Here is a 19,792-nt window from a genome sequence, read left to right as displayed (position 1 = left end):
GGGTAAGAGAGGAGGAACTCCCAGCCATTGCTGGGGAGGATGTTCCACTACTCATTTATTAATTGCCCTCATTTGGACATGGTACCAATACTTTCCTGCATTAGTAAGTCTGGGCTCTTGGCAACAAATCTGTGAAATCTGCAAAACCTCCCATCAGAAGTGGTCCCGCCTGGATAATGGGCACCAAAACTTGCACAGAAGACTTCTGGCATGACAAAGGGAGTCTAAAAATCAGCAAACTGTGTGCCGGATGCCTCACACATACACACACACAGATGAAGTTTCACGGATGGGGTGCCAGCGGGTGAACAAGGTGCCCTCCTTCTATTCCTGCCTCCGTTCCTTCTTTGCACCAGGCTCTTGGACATGTCACGTCCCATCGATGTACTTGTATCTGCTCCAGGGAGGAAAGGATGCTCTAGACTACAAATGCACTTTGAGATCTCAGCGTGCCACCACTGATGCGTTCCCGCTGACACTAACTGACCAATTTTCTAATGGCCTGGTGTTTGCATCAAGAGAATCTCTTCAGGATCATGGGAACTGGTTTTCATGACCTCTCCACAGACGGGGTGACCCAGATGCCCTGTCAATGCCTCGTGAGGCTGGAAAACAAGACTCTGCTTGCATTTACCACATTTCAGCTCTGTCTGTTAGCACATGTTGCAGATCTACACGCTGCCCCATTACCACTGAGGAGGAAATTAGTCCTATTTCTTTGCAGGAAGAGGGTCCGGTCCGAAGACACTTACCCTTTCACAAATCTCATCTGGGGGCACTAACTTTCTGCCTGCCGCTTGTTCAAAGCGCTTCCCCCTTTGCACCATTCATTTGGCCGATGCAGAGCACAAAAAAACCAACGCCAGCAGCCCCAGGCCTGACCCTGATGCTTTCTTCTTTTCAGAGCTAATGCCACCATTGTGCCCACTAGCCAGCATGCTCATTTCAGTCTGTTTTCATGGAGAGAAGAGCAAGTTTATTAAAGCCTGACTTTACAGGAGCTAGAGCTGGCATGGCAGGGAGAGTTGCTCTCAACGGGCGGTCTTGTCTGGGGAGCTCCTCGCGAGCGAGGAAGGGGAGAAGCGTTCTGGGGGCAAGTTCTCCGCACCCCTGGGAACTCGTCAGAGCAACAGGCGTGTTGGAGAGATGTAGCTGATACTGACAGCCACCAAAAAAAAAAAAATGCAGCATGAGGGGAATGCCATGCTGCCGGCCAGACAGCAGCAGGACCCCAACCCGAGCAGGGGAACCCACCAGACAGACCCTGGGTGTCAGCCCCCCTGGAAACTTTCCCGCCGGAGAGAGAAGGGTTCCCTCCAGGTCCTTCCCTGAGGGACCCGTGCCAGGGGTGCCTACCGAACGGCGCATGTTGGAGAAGTCGATAGCGAGCGAAGGGTTGACCGGGGCTCCCAAAACCCCGTCTAGGACCAAAACACGCGCAGGAATCTCCTCCACCGGGGAACAGACAGGTATAAACTGCTGCCGCTCTTGCTACAGAGCTCAACCCTCCCTCACCGTATCTCCAACTTCAGCTCTCCCCTCCCCTGTACCACTTTCTGCCCAAACAGTCCCAAAGGCAGCGACGGTCCCCGACCGAGCGCCGCCCGGCCGGCGGGGCTGCGGCAGGGGACCCCGGGGGGGGACACCCCGGGGCCGGGGGGGACGGGACGGGACGGGACGGACCCCCAGCCCGCCGCCGTGTTTACCCCGGCACTCACCGGCCGCCGAGCAGGTCTGCCTCTCCCTCCTTCCTCCTTCCTGCCGCCGCCGGTCCCGGGGAAGAGCAGGGGCGGCGCTCCGGGCGCCGCGGGGCCGCACCGGGGCCGGGCTGGGAGCGGGGGCCGCCGGCGGTAACGGAGCAGAAGCCGGTGCCGGTGGCGGAGAGGGTCTGGAGCGGTATCAGCGCCGGAGCCGGTGCCGGAGCCAAAGCCGTCCCGGTGCCGGTGCCGGAAGGGGTCGGAGCGGTGCCGGTACCGGAGACGGTGCTCGGTGCGAGAGCCGGCGCGGTGCCGGCGCTTCGCTCGGTGCCGGCGCTGGCTCCTCCCCGCCGCAGCCCCGGGATAAGGAGCCCGTTCGGCCCCGTTGCCCCCCGGGGCCGCACCGGGAGAGCTGCGGGCAGGGACCGGCCCTGCTCAGGCTGCACGGCGGGGAACCGAGCTGCTCTGCGGGCTGGGGAGCCGCGCACACCCCCCACCCCCCCCCCACCCCGTCCGCATCCACCACCCCCTCCCCGATCCCAGCCTCAGCACACGAGTCAGGGGAGTTCCCTCCTGGAGCTCTTCCTACTCGTCCTTGAGGCTCTCGGCAGATGAGGATGAGCGAGGGCAGCCCGGGAAACCGGGGAGCCGGCAGGGGCCGTGGGCTGCCTGCATCCCTTGGGCAGCCTTGGAAATTACAGCTTCTGTCACTCCAGTTGGGGGTATGTCTTTAGCAGCAGCTTCACCGTCCATTCCGGCTATTTATTGTCTTATATGTAGCCAAACATTCTCACTTTGCCAAAAATAGACCGGCCGTGGAAGTAAATCAGGCTCACTGGAGGTGCCAACATTGTCTGTCTGAAACTAATTAATTTCTTATATGCCCAGCTATACGAATCCTCGCCTTCCCTCTACAGACCATCGTGTCTGTCAGGAGAGTTTTTGTAATTAGTGGGCATTATGCCTAAATCTGGGGGATGTGCAGGAGGTTTAACGTGGCGGGGGAAGGCGGAGGGATGCCGGCAGGACACCTGGGCAGGGAAGGAACAAAAGCCATCCACACGGAGTATGGAGAGTGGGAACCCAGAGGACGCTGGTGAGGAGGAGGAAAGGGGGCACAAGCTCTCTGGGGGGAAATCCTATGCCAGGAAAGCATATAGGATCTTCTCCTTTCCAGACATCTGAGATTCCACAAGGGAGACTGGCCGGAGGACACGAATTTGGGCTTCCTTAGTTCTGCTGCTGACAGAACTCCTTTTTCCGTTTTCCTTTTTGAACGTGGGAGTCTCGGGGGACTTGCTGACTCTCATTTCTTATATTAGAACCATCAAGCTTGCTGGGAGACACTTTGAGGAACAGGGAAGTGCTTCACAGATGGCATTGCAGAAGCATAAAAGCCGAGCCCCCATGGAGGAAAGGGATGTTTTACCAGGATCCATTTTGTTTGTTCGCTTTAGCCTGTCCCACGGCAATACCCAGCCAAGACCTGAAGCCCGTAGTAATGCTTGTCTGCTCTGTGAGTGGGGTAAAACATTCGACACCAGCTCTTTGGTCAACTCATTTAGTGAGCACGTGAGCTAAGACTCGTCTGCGCACACAGGGCTGAACGAACGGGCTCCGAACTGGAACTGCCCCTCCAGAAGCAGACGTGGAGTTCAAGCTTGCGGCGTGATGACTTTGCAGCAGGGGTAGGACCCAGTCCTCTGGGACACAGGGCGAGCAGCTTGTCTCTCGCTGCCCTGAGCAGCCTGTTTCTCACCTGCATCATGGGGATTTGCATCCTTTACCCTGCAGGGCTCGGGGAGGAGCAGCAAAGAAGAAGACCCAGAGGCACGATGTGCAGGCTGGCCCTTGGCTCCGCTCGCATGAACGACTGCCCTCCCCTCACCCCTGGTCAATGAGTACCTGATCATGTGGGCTGCAAAGTCAGCGGCAGCTCCGTGTGACGAGAGCCATCACGCTCCCTTTATGCCACTGGCTGCAGAAGCTGGCACTTTTTCCACAGCCCAGCGGTCCAGCCAGGCTCTGGCATGCCTCTGACTTCCATACCCACCCACGTCCTCTGTTTAAAGGGGAGATGTCTCCGGGGTGGGGGGGAGATGTCTCAAACACTCATGTGCCATTCCCAGCATAGTGCCGCCCTCAGCATAACGACTGCTGCCACACGCTCCATACCACAGCTATGAGACCACCTGGCACTGTAAGTCCATTTTAAAACAGAAAACAAAGGAGATCCCCAGCAAAAGGTGTGGCTAATTAAGGAGAGGAAACCCCCAAACTGGAGATGGAGAGAGAAACCAGCTCTAAGAGAAAGCGATGTGCAAGGGGCAAGAACGTGACAAGCAATTAGCGGACAGAGACACGAGCTCAGTGGCTGTGTCATGCAAGCCGCTTATTGGTGCGTGACGTTCCTCATAAACATAAATTACTATAATCGATATGCCAAGGAAGGGATAGCCGTAAGCCTGACACGATGGCTTTGCAAGGAGAACCTGGAGAGGGAAAGCACTCAGCTGCTGCATCCAGCAGGGATTCCTAGACATGTGTGTTCAAAGACTGGATGGGAGAGGAGCTGCATTACGGTGTGATGGATGTTCACCAGCATGTGGGACAAGAACACAGTACGTCTCCCTGGCAGACTGACGTGGTGCTAACGAGACTCTACACTGTGTAGTGGGACTGGGTCCGTTCCACCAATAATAGCCCAAAGCAAACTGTCCCTTAATGTGTGCTCTGTGAAGGGCAACATGGGCTGAGGTTGCTGGTGTTGAACTTGGCATCCACCAGCGGATGCCTCTGCAATACCGAGCAGTGCATTTGCAAGGCAGTGCCTGCAGGGCGTTTTTCAAACATGCCAACTTAATGGCTGAGCAAAAGGCAGGCATGCTTGATTTGTATGATTTTTTTTCTAAAATTACTTTGGGTTCTGGGGTTGTTTTTTGCCTTTTGTTTTGTCACAATGAAATCACATAGCCTCGTGGAGTTCCAGGGGAAATCAGGTGTGAAAATGGGCTCATTTTAGTTCGGAGTATTTCATAAAAAAATGGGTCTGGCTGGGAAACTACAAGAGTTTGTGTAAGTCCATGGCTGTGATCACCTCAGCTCATGCCAGGGGAGACTTTGCTCAGCAAATCCTTCTCCTCCTCTTCCAGTTATGCAATTCCTAGCGTGTCCCTTGCCTGGCGCAGCCAGGGGAGTGCTGGGTTGTGGCCCACAGTTGCTCTCCCTTTTGATATAAATCGCATCTTGTGAAGGTACACAGGCTGTGCTTCCTCACCCCAGGCCACTCTGCTGTCACCTCCCTGCAAACAGCACCTCAGCCCAGCTGTGCTGTTGGCTGGAGGGAGGAAAGAAGGGGGGTGTTTGAAGGAGAGAAGGCTGCAGCAAGCAGAGAGTCAGGCCTGACAGAGACTCGCATGCTCGTGTCTTTCTCCGTCCAAAGGGGCACGGCTGGCTGGGTGCTGTAACCGAGCAGGGCTGTCATGCTTATAACCCGGGATGATGGCTCTGAGCTGTTCATGCCATTGGCACAGTCCTAGGACCTCCTCCAGGTAGAAGCGATCCCGTTTCTGCTGTACGCCAGGAGATCACTCACCCTCTTCACCCCTCCTGAAAAGCCACCCCCAGAAACACAGCAGCCAGAGCTGCGGAGCTGGGCTCCTTTCTAAGCCAGGGGAAAATGGTACCTCTGTTTCACAGGCTGCAAGCGGCATGCAGGCTGGAGTGGTTTTCAGGAGCAGCAGGGAAGGCAGCAGCATCCTGAGCAGCATTTTAATCACAGCCCCGAGGGGTTTGCTAGGGCCGCTCCTCTCCAGAACCTTCCTCGTCAGCAAACACCACTGCAGAGATGTGAGAGAGGGACCGCGGGATGCCGAGGGGTCAGCACAGCCTCGGGGCCATGGGGAGAGCAGTCCGAGCCCCACGGCCGACGCAAGGGCAAATGCAGGGTGCGAGACTCCACCGTGTACCCCTCGTCCCTGTGCAAACCTGTCCGAGGACGGGGCTACGGGAGCACTGCACGGACTGACATGGAGCTAGAGCCCAGGCAGTGCCTGTCTTGTAAAACTGCGCCCTGCTCCAGGCATGCTCCCTGCATGGCTCCTGGCCAGACCCATTAAATCCTCCCGTTTCTCCCTCACATGGTGAGGCCCCGGCAGGGACACGCCATCCAGAACCAGGCGCCAGCTTTGGGAGAGAGGAGGGAGAGTGCCCAGGGCAGCTTAGGGGGGGACACAGCCAGAGGGCTGGCAGTCCTGCCTTGGGCAGAGACCAAGGCAGTCCAGGCTGTTCAGCATCGAGGGCAAAAAGCTGAGCAGAGGCGATAGCAGTCTCCAAATGCATAAAAGTGGAAGGGAGCAGCCTGTCCTCTGTTACAGCCCTGCCAAGCATCCTTTGGTGTAAGAACACATAATTTTTGCTGTAAGCTGCTAGCCCCCATTTAATACCCTTCCCCAGACTGGGGGGGCAGCCCTGCCCGCTGTCCCACTGCATGTGCCCTGCGCAGCACCCGGCAGAGAGGCAGGAGCTCACCCACGGGGTCTCCGGGCTGGAGGGGCTGGAGTCAAAGCCTAAGTGGGAGACATTTGGATGTGCTCAGCAAGGAGCTAACTGGAACGAAGATGTCAAAACGCACGGAGCAATGACGTACCAAGCCCAGTAAGAGCCGGTTAAGAAAGATACGGCCTCCGAACAGTGCTCTATCCAGTAGGCATTACTGTCTCCCTAGAGAGAGGTCCGGAGCTCCAATCTGCAACCCAGCGCTCTCACATGAGTCCTGGCAATCCCAGTAAATACAGGAAGTATATTAAACCTGACAGCTTAGACTGGAGCATTAGAGAAACAGCAGCAACATGAATGTGCTTGACTTCTCGAGGAAACGCAGGTCAGCTCCAGGGGGATTTCACCTGTTTTCTTCCTGCAGCTCCTCTGGCCTCATTCCCTTGCCACACAGAGCAGTGTCTGAGATGCAGATCCCTCCAGATCCCCAGCAGCTCACACGCACGTTTTCTCCACTACTAAACTCACATGGACATGCATGTGTGCTGCTCCAAGGCAAGCGGCTGTGTGTAGGTCTGCAGGGAATATTTTACAGTCACTGCATCCAGGCAGCAGTTCCCTTCCCCACTGCCCTGACATTCAATAGTAACGCAGGCACCGAGTCATGGAAAGAAAATGTGTTCAATGCCTCCCCTGCCCGTGGACCGTTATCCCTTGTGCACACGCAGGCATGTGGAAATCATTGCCCGGAGACCAGCACTGCATTTCAGCAGCAGAGTGCTTTAGTTTAAAGGCTGGCTGCTAAGTCAAGGAAAACTGGCAAATGGGCCCCATGCTTAACTGCCCAGCCTGGCATGTCAGGAGCCGCTCATATCGAGTGCTGGAGAGGGCAAATGCACCCGCTGCTGTCATTGGGAGGGTGGCTGCTGCTGCATCACAAGGCTCAGCGTGTGCCTGTGCACTGTGCTAACAAGGGGTGCAATGGCTGTAGATCTCTCTTATTTAACACCAACACCCCCCCAAGTTACATCCCTGGTGGGCATCTGACTCTGAAAATGTAAATGGGCAAGACGAAAGGAATATCGTTATTCCCATTTTACAGGCAGGTAAACTGAGGAGTGGGAGAAATGAAGACAAGTTCAGATATCCTTGTTAACGCAGGCTAGTGCTTGTTCCCAGAGCTGAGGAGGTTCCTCAAGGTCCCACTGCAAATCTCCAACAACATTCATAACTGAGCCCAGATGAACTGCAGTCTGCTCTTGCCCCACACAAGAATTGACTCCCTGTGAACACCAAGCACCCTGAAACTAAACGCAGTGTAAATCACTGGATAAGTCAACGTGCTGCATGCAAAATAAAGTCACCATCCACAAAGTACAGTTGGCCAAAGCTCGGCTGACCGTGGCAACCGTCAGGCCAATTATAAACCAGTGAATCCAGCAGCAGTTCCTCTTAATTTTGCCCATGGAACATCACCATAACAACAGATCCACAAATCCACACCAGAGATTCATGCACTTAGCAACCAGGAGCTGCCAAATTATAAAAAAAAGTAAAGATTATGCGCAAAGTATTTCCTCCATGATCCTACTGTATGCGTGCAAAACTCCAGCAGCACAATGGGCAAAGCCAGAAAAATGCACAGAGTCTGATGAATACCAAAACTTCTCCCCCAACAAGTAGCTCTGGAGCAAAAGCATCCATTGCCCTGCCAGTGGTATCACTGGAAGATGAGTTTGGCCTTTGTTTTTGGCATTTCACTTAGGGCTGTGTGCACCCTCCTCCCGTCACACAGCAGAGAGAGGAAGCCTCAATGCAAAAGAAAGGCTGGCATGCAGAACTAGGGCTGACACCTCCTAAGAACACTGAGCTTCACCCAGCCATGGGACCTGGAGAAACTGAGCAAGACTGCTCTGCTTGAAGGTTTCCAGGTGGGTTTAGCAGTTGCTTCACAGGGGTTAAAGCATCTCAGCTCTGCAGAGAGGAGCCCAGGCACCAGCGCTGCAGTTCAAAGTGACTGAATGCCATCCCCAAAGGAGTTTGCTCCTGTGAGTGCACCTTGTCCCTCATCACCCTGTGTGAAGCAAGTGCAGGGAGGAGATAGGTTGTTTTTTCAGAGAACAATCCATCTCTCTCCCACTGACTCATTGACAAGCTTCCCCTTTCCAAGGCAGTTCACGGGGTGAGCTGTAGGCTGAACAGTCAGTCCTCTCTACTGGAAACAGGTGAGTAAGCGCACCAAGGGCTTAAATCTTTGCTTCCTCTTGGAGCACCGGGGCTAAAGTACTGTAGGGGAATGTGCTCGGACAAACCTCACAGACGAGATGCTTCTCTCTGCCAGCGTACACCAGAAACACCAGGAAAGTGTCTGGTGCTTTCCTGCTGACAGAAAGTGGGAGTCCCTACTTGGACTGAGACCAGCCACGCAAGAAATACCCAGTGATTAAGAACAGGGCATCAGATGGGGTTTTCCAGCCCAAACCAGTAAGACCCTTATTAGCAGGATGCAATCCTTTGGCCTAGGCAGTGCAGGAGGTCTGGCTGGAGAATAATAAGGACTCTTCTATCCACAGGGATGGAGGGATGGATGGATGGAAAGGGAGGAGCCACGGCAGCAGGCTGGCACTATTCAGCAAGAACAGCTTGGGTGGCACCAGAAAGGGACTCCCTCACTGCTGACTATGACAGCCTCAGGATGCTAAGCCAGGATTTGCTGCTTGCCTCACAGTCTGTTAGCTATTTTCAGCCCAAATGAGGAATCCAGCCCAGCTTTGGCTTCCGAAAACATTGATGCAGGCAGAAACTTCAGCGGGCGTTGGAGAGATGAGAAATGTGAGAACATTTCCAAAAAAGAGAGCCAAGAAAGGGCTTGAACTGCAGTGCTGGACACATGCATGGTGGAGCACAGAGCAAAGCATCCCTGAGAGGGCAGGAATGGTAGGAATATGCCCAAGAAAGGTGCTTGGCTTAGCTGGGAGTGGAGTGAGCACAGTCCTGCCTTCACGCATATGCCGGCGCTTGTGCCAGCCGAGCTCATGGCATCTGAGAGCCGCTCCGGCCCACCCGGCTCTATCGAGGCCACTGGAGCTGATGTTCACCCCACACTGCCTGCTAACCAGTCTGACATCCCCCACCTCTGCTGTTATAATTAGGGAACTGGAGCAGATGGCAGCAGAGTTAGCTGAAAAGAGGAAAATCTCATACACAGCTGCCACTTGCTGTGAGCAAGTCCTTCCCTGTTAGGCAAGTCAGGAGGATGACAGCTCCTGTGATCAGAGCGGGAGTTGCTGGGGCAGGCTGCTGCAGCAACAACATCCCCAAAAGGCTCCCACCTGGGGGCTGGGGGCTGCTGGGAGGGCAGCTACGAATACCGGAGGCACGGGGTGTGAACCCCAGCATGGTCAGTGACAAGGCACCGATGGGACCCCAGGAGCCCTGGGCTCCCTCTTTCTTGGTGCCCCTGAGGGGCTGTGTGAGCTCCTGCACGTCCGTGCACCTCAGTGTCAGCTCCTGTCTTCATCCCCGCAGGCTTTATGGAAACCCGCACTTGAATACAGCACTGCTCCAGTCTTCTGCCTCCGCAATAAACATTTGCACGCTGCTCTGTGCTGCTTCTCCCTTGGGCGAAAACAAAACTGGCTGGCGCAGGCAGGGCAGACAAGGACCTTGCCCCCTCCTTCCCAGCTAGCAAACACACATGCATCGGCAGCAAAGGTTATGACGGGCAGAGAGAGATTCCTGGAGGTGAGACTCGGTGGCAAAGCCTCGCAGGACAGCCTGCACCCCAGGGAAAAACCTAGGTATCCCAGGGATAGCATACAGCAGTGCAGGCACAGCACAGGTCCTGCTCCAGGCTGTGCAGAGGAGGGGAGATGGGCTGCCTTCCCCCACCAGGGAAGGGCTTTCAGGGTGCGGCCCAGAACTTGCTTTAACTGGTGTTGAGGCATCTGCCCAGGAGAAAACCACCAGTGGGCCGGTGGCAGGCAGCTCCCTGCAAAGCAGTCTCTGGGGAGAATCTACAACACAAGCTTCTTCCTAGCTGAATGCACCTATTACTTCATTAGTGCTGTAATTCCCCAGCCAATAAGTGCTCTAATGGCATGTTGAGTCTCCTCTTCTGCTCACATGCTGCACACCTGCTATAAACACAGCCTGAAATCATCTCCCCTGACAGGCGGCAGAGAAACTTTCCCTCTGACTTCTTCTGGCTGGAAGTGGCTCAAGATTCATTCTGACAGATGCTGAGTGCTCTGTGGACAGGGTGGCTGCAGCCCAGCACGCTCCACGGGTCTCAGCCTGATCCTGCCCTCGGTTGGTCTAGTTTTCTGCGCGCTGAGCCTCCACAGCATAGTGAAATCCCTGGTATCTGCACAGCACGCCTGGGAGCCAGGGCTCCTCACCTCAGCATCCCATCCAGAGCATCACCAAAGGGCTCCCAGGACTGTTGATGCTCTGCTTATAGCTGTAGGGAAACACTGTCTTTGCAGTCGTTTCTAGCTCTGGGGTAAAGCATGAGGTCGTTCGGTTGTGTACCATCCCTGTGTACCAAATAACTTGACCAGAAGCCTTTCCAAATCGCAAAGCTCAGAAAAAGGACTCTGGAGGCTCATCCAGTCATGGTGCTTCATACAACTGAGATGCTCCAAACCAGAGCAGGATGCCCGAGGACCGGAGGCTGCACTTGGTCATTTAAAGCCCTGCAATATAGGCAAGGACCGCGTCTCTCCAGGCTCCAGCAGCATCCAAGAGGCCTCGCAGCAGGACTTCAAAGGGCCCCGCATCTCCTCTGCCAGATGGAGCGGGCTAGAAGCGGTGGATGGGATGGTACATGCGTGACCCTGTAAGGGTGCACTGTCAGCGCAACCTTCAGGAGGTGTCAGAAATCAGAGCAACCCCAATGCTGTGCTTTGCTCTCTGCTCCCCTGTGCTTTGCCTTGGCGAGATCCAGCCCTGACCCATCATCTGCCAGCACAGGCATTCCTGTAGGCCAGCCACTGATGCCACTACTTTTGACCAAGTGAGGCACTTCCAGAAAAAAAACCCAAAATACAGGTTTAAGGCAGGACTGTGCTGGATAAATCTGCTCTCTTGATGTCTCACAGATTAAATCAATTAGCACCACAGAAGAGGTCTGCATTTGCAGATGCTGAGGCTGATTCTCCTTGTGCTCATGCTGATTCAAGTCAGGAATAAATAAAGTCCATAAAACTACTTTGATGTAGAACTGAGAATGAGAGGAAAATACCAGTTCTGTTACCCAGCATACAGCCTTCACTCTCTTGGTTTATGCTACTTAAAAGCCCCTTGGGTATAACCAACTTATTTTTAGCTGTTTACTTATTAAACAAACACAAGGGAAGGCTAAATGTCAAGGCATTTTTGCATACCAAGCTGGACTCTGCACATTTATTCTGTCACATACAGGGATGCTGGACCAAACTGCTTCTCTGCTCTGGAGCTGGGGGTGGAGCAGATCTAGCCAAGGAATGAGGGTCCTGCCTAGAAGCTGGTGCTGCTTGTAATCCCCCCCCCCCCCCCCCAAACATCTGGAAGCCGAGGACCTTCTGACTGGGATCATCTGTCAAAGGAGAGCAGTACCCATTTATCTGTCTGTCAATATGACCTCCTGCCTGGTTTTTACTATATTTAACCCCTCCACACCCACAGCTAACAAGGCAACGTCCAACTCCAGTGTCACAAGTGGAGAAGGGGTGAAGGGACTTGCCCAAGGTTGATGGGATCGTGTGGCAGAGTGGAGCATTGAACTGTGGAGCCCTCCACAACAGAGGTGAACCTCAGTGCCATTTCACTGCTGCTAAGCCCCTTTTTCTTCTCCATGCCTCACTTATAAAATATTTCAGGGAAATGGGTGCTTTCAGCACAGGCACTGAGGTTTTGCAGGAGAGTGGAGTATCATTGCATAGCCTGATGGCCATTAGGAATTATATTTACGGGGGCTCTCTCCCCAACCTGCTTTGTGCCCGACCCTGGCTGACAGCGGCCGAGCTCTCTTGGCTGGGAGAACACCGGCCAGCATCTCCCATGAGCCGAGACAACCTCCCGGCAAGCTGGTGCCTGGCATTCAGCAACGTGCCAGTAATTCCTGCGGGGCCGGGAGGGCTGAGCGGGACGAAGCAGATGTCTGCTCACCGGCCTCGATAAGGCACAGCTGATCGGCCGTGACTCAGCACCCCGAGCCCCTGTCAAGCACGATGAACAAGGGCTGAGCGCGACGCCGTGCCAAGTGGCAAACCCTGCTCCTGGCTGTGCTACCTGGCCACCAGGAAAGCACTGGTCCTCCCAAGCAGGCAGAGGCAGGTCCTGCCAGGCTTGCAGCCCTGGGGCTACTGGTTGGACTTGCTGGCTCTGAGCAGCAGGACATGGTGCGTGGGGAGGCAGATAGACAGGCACCTGGATATCTGTGTTGGTCCTCCTCTGAAAGGGGAGTGGGCTGCACAGAGCTGCCACAAATCCAGGTGTCCAGGAGTTCTGTTCAGAGGAGAAAAAAGAAGAACGCGGTCATCTCTCCAGGATGTCTGGGCTCAGCATCTGGGGTCCAGAAGTGGCACACAAATGACTACCGGGCAGGCCATCTGCATGGAGCAAGCACGGGGGGTCCAGAGCATGGTGCATGGCCCTGTGCAGCGTGTGCTCCTGCATTTCTGCCTCTGAGGTGCAGAAGACAAGACATTTTCCCCTGCGTAGTGGGCAGGTAACATCATGGATCATTGCAGGAGCCTTTTCCTGGAGAAGGGGCTTTTGCCCTTGTGACCTGTGCCCTTACTTGATCCCTTCTCAGCTCTTTTCTCCACGACACAGCCACCCTTCAGCTCCTCGGCTGTCCTGTCCCCCCTCTGCTCAAGCCAGAGGCAGGTTGCCCCCAACTCTCCGAGGTCACCGCAGGAGTTTTTGGAAAATGCTTCCACCTCGTGGCCCTCTGGAGAAATGACTGGCTGGGAAATGCCAGGCTGCACCCATGCAACGCAGCTGAGACAGAGAGAAACGAGGCCATGCCACCCTTTCTGCTCGCTCTGTTGCCTTCACCCAGGCTGAACTGGGGTACCCAGTACCTCTGCCCAGCCCTGGCATTGCCTGGGTGCTGTCGGCAGCGCAGAGCACCCTCTCAGCCATGCACACACCAGGCAGGGAGCTGGCAGCAGAGCCCAGGCGCAGGGACCGGCACTGGCGTATCCCATGGGATAAGCACAGATTTCTCCAGGGCTGCTGCAGGGCTGAAGAGGAGTTAAAGCAGCCCATGGTCTGTTAAAACACTGTCCTCCCAGCCCATGTGCGCACACACGCAGGCACACAAGTGCTTGCAAAAGCTCAACCTGGGGAGCTGGAGCTGCCGAACCCGTTCTGCCGGGGGACAGCATCGCCGCTCCTGGTCCCCCTCCAAAATCTGCCTGCGTGGGCAGGTGGGATGGAGAAGGAGCAGAAAAGCCTTGAGCGCGTGATGGTAAGCGCTGGGACCTTGTGACATTCGGGGCTTCACCGTGCAATCTTCCCTGGCTGGTGGGAAACGCTGCAGCGAGGGGGGATCACGCCCCTGTGTGGGTCCCCATCCCGCTTCTGCCACCAACACCGTCTGAAACGCTGGGCAAGTCGCCTCTGCTCCACTGTGGGAGCTACCTGGGCTTTAATGCTCCGGGAAAAAAACCATCAGCTTGCACACAGATTTCCTGCTAGGACACAGAGGTTTTGGCTGGTTATTGCACAGGATCAGGGTGACACATCCGTAGTTTTCTTCTGGGCCATAACCGTTACACTTCACATTAAATGTTTTTAAGAGAAACAATCCTTCTCTTGCAATTCTCAGGCGACATCTCACTTCTCCCATAAACAGCCTCTCATCCTGCTGCCCGCTAGTGGGGGGATTTTGGAAAAACACTTAAAAAGCTGGCAGCGCTTCCCCCCGCATGCTGCTACAGGAACCAGGTGGGCCTTTGTAAGAACACTGTGGTTTAGGGCAGCTGTATCTCTCTGAAATATCCCCAAGGATGGACAACTACCCCTCATTTCTGCCCTCTGTGGAGGTCAGCAAGTGCTATAGAAATCCAACTCAATATGTGTATTTTAGAGGATGTAACCACTCTTTTAGAAGGAGTTTTCTCAACATTAACTACAGCTGAGCTGCAGCTCCCGTGTAGCTTGCAAGGCTGTAAAACTCCTGCAGCTAGGAATGCATCGCTCGACTGTGCCTGTCCAGCAGCAAACACAGTATAACCATATTACCGATCACATGAGTATCAGATTTCTTGCCCTCCTCTGCAATTTTGCAGGAACTCACCATACTGGTCATCCAAGTGCTGTGCTAATGTGATCTGCCCCTCACGAGCAGCATCAGAAATGCCTGTTTGTCAGCAGCTTTGCCTGTTCTTGGAGGTTTGCCTCTAGCCAGGGGACCAAGGTCTTTAACTCCAGGAAGGAGTGCCCCAGGTCCAGAGGTGCTGCCATAATCTTCATCCTGTGCATCAAACAAACAGAGAAGCCCTGGGTTCCCACACAGCTAATAGAATGCTCTTGCAACCTTGCGGTCTGCTGAAGAACAAAACACATAGAAGGATTTCCCCGATGCATCTGCTGTCCTAATGATCCCCTCTTTGCCTGAACAAAGGTGGATGATTCAGTGTTTGCTAGGCATGAGCGAGACTCAGCTTTCTTTTGTAACAGCAGCAGCGTAAAGTGATTACGTTTTTAGTAGTTTTTGCTTTTGTTCAAAAACAAAGTCCATGAAGATGGCAAATCCATTTGCCATGCTCCTTATGTGCAAAATGCAACGGGATTCTTCCTCCTAATGCCAGCGAGAGGACCGGCGTGCCATGGCGATGCTGCAGTGAGATGGCAGAGCTGGATTAGAGGTGGGAAGCGTGCGCACATCCTCACCGAGGCGGCAGCTGCTTCTCCACAATCGTTCATCGACCACAACCCACCGGGCGAGGGGCTCCCTGCTCTCCGTGCTGTCTCTGCACCGAGGACCACACGCAGGAGCCGTAGGGCCTTGCTGATGTGAGATGGAGTTAAAGCAGCGACATTCCTTCTGTCACAGCCAACGCTGCACATATTAGAAACCTTTCAGCAGAAGAGACAACCAGGCTGCTCGTTGCCCATTTGTGTTCAAACACACGTTTGTGCTGATCTGCAAGCACAGATCCAAGTTGTTGGAAATGGTGTCTGTTACCCAACAGACACAGCGCATCTCCTTGTAGTCACGCAGGAGTTTGTCAAAGGGGTGGACTAATTTCTCATGTTATTAAGGACCTCAAATTTTGCAAGAAAAGTGGCTGGGGTTGCAGAGGAAGCTTTCCCAGCAGGACCCGAGTGAAACTCAGCGACTCCACCGGTGTTTGCAGAGAGCCTGAGAGAGCAGCTCTGCAGAAAAGCTGGATTCTCACGTTGCCGCTGATTTAAACGTTCAGCTATTTCACTTGGCAAGATCGATCCTGCACTGGGCTGACATGTAACAGGTAGGCAGGGTTTGAAAAAGGATTATAGCCGGGCTCCTCTTCCCAGCAACGGATCTCACCTGCCATAACGTGGGAAGAGGCAGCTTTAAAGGCAGGACGCCGATCTCACTGTCCTGGCCAGGGCTCAAATGAAGAGCTCCCCGTTAATGAGAAGGAAGTAGGGCGCGGTGGAATCGGGAAGTGCTTTGTTCAGCCCATACGGACAGTTGGCACGTAAGGATCTACCCGGGGTTAATCAAAGGCCTGCTAAAGCGCGATTGAGAAACCTGCCAGTCGCCATACGAACCGCCGTCCCGAGGAAATTAAAAATCACGCGCCATATGCCGCGCGGCACGGGGAGGGAGCGGGGCGTCTCGAGCAGCGTTTGCATCTGCCCGGGGCAGGTGCGACGGGCGCTGCCGCGGGGTGCGGGGGGGTTCATAACCCGGCAAGAACTCGCCTCCTTCCCCTGCTTTCCCGGCACCGAGCGGGGAAGGACGGTGATGGGGAAATAAGGGGAACCGAGGGGAAGGATGACACATGTTCAGCCCAACCCAGTGGCAGAGCAGCCGGAGAGGCAGAGCCAATAGCTGCTTTTCATGCTTAGTGAGTCCATCCACCTCCACCCCCCCTCGAGTCCTTAAGTTGCAGCTTTTAACTACCTCGGTGTTCAAAGAAAATATGATGCTCAGCGTGAACAGAAGGAAGAGCCTGCTGACAGGTAGACAGCATGGACACTGATCCCGGCAGGGCCGGCTGCTGAGAGAGGTACGTGCCTTCCAAGGCAGGGATCCGAAAGCAATCACATTTGGGATGCAAACTCAGAGCAGACTTTAATTTTCCAGCAGGGGGAATATGGAAATCTGGCTCCCTCAAAATGATTCATCCCCCCTTCCCACCACCACCACCACCTCCCCTCCCCTGCGTCCTCTCCCCATCCCTCCCAGCACAGAACACTTTGCTGCAGTCTCTCCATCTGGGTGCCTTAATGTTGGGTGTCTTAGCGTTCCCACGTGTGCCGAAGTCAGGAGCGGAGGCTAAGCAAGCGAGACCCGGGGAGAGCAGCGGGAGAGAGCGGGTGGTACCCGTGGGGTTGATGGGCTCTGGACCCGGGGCACTGGCAGGTTGGCTTGTGCCAGACGCTGAGCAGGGGTCCCGGCGGGTAAGAATCGTCCTTGGGGAGCCAGGCACTGCCCTGCTCAGCACGCGGGCGGCTCGGGATGCAACCAGGGGCTCACCCAAACGGGTGCCTTGCTCCCGACAAGCGTCGGATGCCCAGTGCTCCCAGTGGGGTGGAGGGAAGGGGACGGCGGGGAGGCAGTGAAGCAGGGACGTTAGCAGAGTTAGGCTTCCCTCTCCTGGGGCTTTACACTCAAAGAGCACCCTGAGCCAGCACTGTGCTCGTCTCACTTAAGGCCCCTGCCCCGAACAGGTACTGGTTTGGGGTGTGGGGAAGAAGAGAGGCCTGACTGAAGGATGCCTCTTCGATGCACTATTGCTGGTCGCGCAAGCCAGGGCTGTTGTTTGCTGCGTCGGGGGAGACCCTCTCCTTTTGGCTGGGAGGGTATCCGACCTATTGGCTATTGCAGCTGAAGGGTCCCCGACAAATGTCTGGGTGGCACCTCTCTGGGGAGGCAGAGGGAGCTGGAGGTGACACTGATGTGGCAAAATCCCTGGTCTGGCGGGAGAAGAAAGCGACTTCTCTCCCGTTGCCGTGTGGGAGGTGTTCGGGGCTTGCTGCCCCCAGGATTTCTGTGCAATTCGGTCTCACGTTTATAAGCACAGAGCTGTTTTCTCAGGCACGTCAAGGAGAATTAAAACGGGGGAAGTTGTGGGGATCCCCCAGCCAGGGCTAGCAGGATCTGCCTGCCTCCTGGGTAGCTTGGAAGAACTTTTGTGGTCTTAAGAAGAGAGCAGCCGGTGAGCGTGTTTGCTGAACTCAGCTTTGGTCTGCCCCATCCCGGGGAGAGGCACGGGGCAGGGTGCTGAGACCAGGGCTGCTCTCAACCAGTGGCCCTATTTTCCTTTTCCACCCTCCCTGGTGCCGAAGCTGGTTCGTGTTCCTATGCCAGTATAAATACTGTCTAACAAACCCTTTCTGGAGATGATGCCGTCAGGTGGCGCTTGGGAATAGGCAGCATCGCTGTGGGAGTCCGGAGAGCAAACACTTGTTGCTGCGAGCTGCACATTGCATGGGGCACGGGGAAACGTGGCACCCAGAGCCACTGGCCACCCAAGCCCACGTCTCCAGCCCCGCTGGTGCAGAAAGGGAGAAAAGACTTTCTGCCGGCGCTGGGAGGGATGTGCAGAGCAGTTGTGGCTGTGGAGATGGGAAGATAAGCGTGAAAAAGCTTTTTCTCGCAGCTCTGGCACTGAAAAGCGTGATTTTAATTATAGACTATTTCTTCAGATTTAGCCTTGTCTGGCATGTGACTTCAGCCCTGTAACCTCCCTGGCAGGCTTTGCTTGTGCGAGTGGCTCCACGCACGCAGCATGACACGGGTCTCTGAAGGAGACTGCCCAAGGTAAAAGTTTCCGTGCAGTCCAGAGAGCTTTTGTACACTTGGGAACGCTTTTATGGTCAGCCAGATGCATGCAGTGCAGAGCAGAACGTACCTCTTTTGTCTCGATAAGCCTCCTGCCCAGTACAAAACCTGCAGCTGGGCCAACGCGAACCATCCCGAAGGCCAGGGCAGAGCTGGGCTTGGGCAACCACCCATCCCAGGGCACGTAGCAAAGTTCACCAGGAGGGTCCGCACATAGGAAGGTCCCGTGCAAAGCTCCCCAGGCCAGGACCGGCTGTGGGAGCACGCAGCCTCGCACAGCGCTGCCCCGACTTACCTGCTCCATCCCACGTGCCACCTCCCTGCACCACGGGAGAGAATCGTCCCCGGTGCTTGGGGACAGCATCAGGCAGAGGCAGCTGGGTGGCAGCCAGGACCGAAGCAGCTGGCCACCTTCCAGTCTGGCTATCTCCGTACGGTGCTGCTCTCCACTGCTAGGGTCAGGGAGGTTTTGCCACCCAACCAGGGCAGACACAGCCCAGAGCGCAGCCCAGCCCTCCTAGCCTCAAGGATAACTCTCCCGTTGACTTCAGAGACAAGGCACGCTTGAGAGGACAAAGAGAAGCATTGTAACTGATAATGCTTAGGGACATTATTAGGTACATAAGTTGTTTTCCAAGATCCCAAATGCAATAGCATTTTTGCAGCCTAGCTTAAGCGTACAGAGAACAGACAGAAGCCGAGGAAGAAAAGAGCTGCTCAAACTAAAGTAAGAGCATCCACATGAGGGTTTGCATCCAGTTTCACTAAACTAGATCCAACAAAACTTCCACTTGGAGACAAAAAATCACAGGCGTGATCCCAGCTCAGAGGCTAGGCGAGACAGTGGGGACCTGGGCGCAAGAGGCTTGCCTGCCACGACCGAGCCGTGCAGCAGCTGAACCAGCACCTTTTGGTGCCCTCAGTGTGGTGCAAACCACGGGGCAAGGCTGTCTTGCTTAGGCAGGGCCAGGTCTCATGGCTCTCCCACCTCTCCGACGTGCCAGGCAGCTCATCCCACGGGCGCGAGCAGGCCGGCGGCATCGCCTGGGCTCCCTGCGGAGCGCGATGTTATCAACTGCAGCCCGGGTTCCAGCGCAAGGGAGCACGTCCCCTGTTAATCAGCATTTAATTAAAGGACATGCTGACATTTGGAAATCAGAAACAACTCTCCTGTGTGGGCTGCCTCTCTCTGCTGCTCGCCTCTTCTCTGAATCACTCCCTGACATTTTGCCAGATTAGGATGTGACTCTCTCTCTCCCTCCTTCCTTATAAAAATAAATTGAAAAGGAGATGCAAAGCCACCGCTGCTCCTGAGGGAGAGGATGTAAGGGATGGGGTTTCACCAGGGAAAAACTCCCATTATTACTGGTGGTACAATGATGTCCTACAAAGACCCTGCCTGCAGGGCAGGTTTTCGTGTGGTAGGTGCCACAGGGATGCTGAGGCAGGGGGTACTCACCGTGTTGGCATGGGGCAACTGGTTCTCCCTCTCCAAAACCACACAGAGAGCCGTGCAGGCATCTCGGGTCCCCACACCAGCCCCAGGTGATGTGCCTGAAGGGACCAAAAGCAGACGGTGTTGTGAATGGTCTGCAGGCAAACAGGG

General features: G+C 55.1%; 1 protein-coding gene across 1 annotated transcript in view; it reads right to left on the bottom strand.

Moving 5' to 3' along the window:
• The window catches only part of CDK18 (cyclin dependent kinase 18), a 40,087-nt gene extending 37,930 nt beyond the window's left edge, over window positions 1–2,157 (bottom strand). Inside the window, exon 1 of the mRNA XM_052815256.1 lies at window positions 1,719–2,157. The gene's annotated coding sequence lies outside the window, so the exon portion shown is untranslated. The remainder of the gene's footprint in view (window positions 1–1,718) is intronic.
• Window positions 2,158–19,792: the final 17,635 nt, after the last annotated feature.

The sequence above is a fragment of the Harpia harpyja genome, chromosome 19 (genome assembly GCF_026419915.1).
Source record: "Harpia harpyja isolate bHarHar1 chromosome 19, bHarHar1 primary haplotype, whole genome shotgun sequence".
In the NCBI taxonomy this organism is placed as follows: Eukaryota; Metazoa; Chordata; class Aves; order Accipitriformes; family Accipitridae; genus Harpia; species Harpia harpyja.
Note: the sequence above shows the minus strand (reverse complement) of the source record. Positions and strands in the feature narration are given on the sequence as shown.